The sequence below is a fragment of the Gavialis gangeticus genome, unplaced genomic scaffold, assembly GCF_001723915.1.
Source record: "Gavialis gangeticus isolate Ggan-Ray unplaced genomic scaffold, GavGan_comp1, whole genome shotgun sequence".
Classification (NCBI taxonomy): domain Eukaryota; kingdom Metazoa; phylum Chordata; order Crocodylia; family Gavialidae; genus Gavialis; species Gavialis gangeticus.
Window position 1 is genome coordinate 42,715,381 of NW_017729032.1, and position 912 is coordinate 42,716,292.

A 912-nucleotide genomic window follows, 5' to 3' on the forward strand; every position below is an offset into this window, starting at 1 on the left:
AGCCTTGGCTTTCCTGACCTCAGCAAGATGGGTGTCAAGACATTTTTTGAAAATCGCCAGGGTGGATGACTATAACCTCTGGGGAGAGCCTGTTCTAAACCCTCAGCACTCAACTTGTAAAAAAGTTTTTCCTTATGTCTAGCCTGAAGTGATCTTCAGTTTGTGCCCATTATTTCTTGTCCACCCCTGGGGAGCCTTGGTGAATAGATTCTCCCCATGACCCTGATGTATGCCCCTGATATATTTATAGGCTGCCACCAAGTCCCCCCTGAGTCTTCTCTTCTACAGGCTGAACAGTTCCAAGTCTTTTAGCCTCTCCTCATATGACCAGGTCTCTAGACCTCTAATCATGCACATGGCCCTCTTTTGGACTCTCTGGAGCTTCTCCACATCCTTCCTGAAGTGCAGCACTCAGAACTGGACGCAATGCTCCAGCTGCAGCCTCACCAAGTGGAGTAGAGTGGGAGGATGACATGCTTAGCCCTGCTCGAGATGCCTTGGTGGACGCATGCTAGTGTTTGATTAGCTCTGCCAGCTACGGCACTGCATTGGTGTCTCAGGTTCATTTGTTCGGGAATGTCTCCTTGCCAAAAAGGAGGCTTACTCCCAATGGAAAGGAGGGGTCATCACTAAGGAGGACTATTCAGCAGTTGCTTGGGGATGTAGGGGGATGGTTAGGAAGGCCAAGGCAGAGATGGAACAGGGGCTGGCTTCCCGGATTAAGGACAACAAGAAGTCCTTTTTTAAGTACATAGGGAGAAGAAAGAAGGCCCCAGGAAACGTGGGGCCCTTGCAGGACAAGACGGGAAATCTGGTTGTCACGCCAGACGACAAAGCCAACATATTTAATAACTTCTTTGCCTCTGTCTTCCTCAGTAAGGACCAGAACTGCCACCTCCCTGCTGGGCCCCC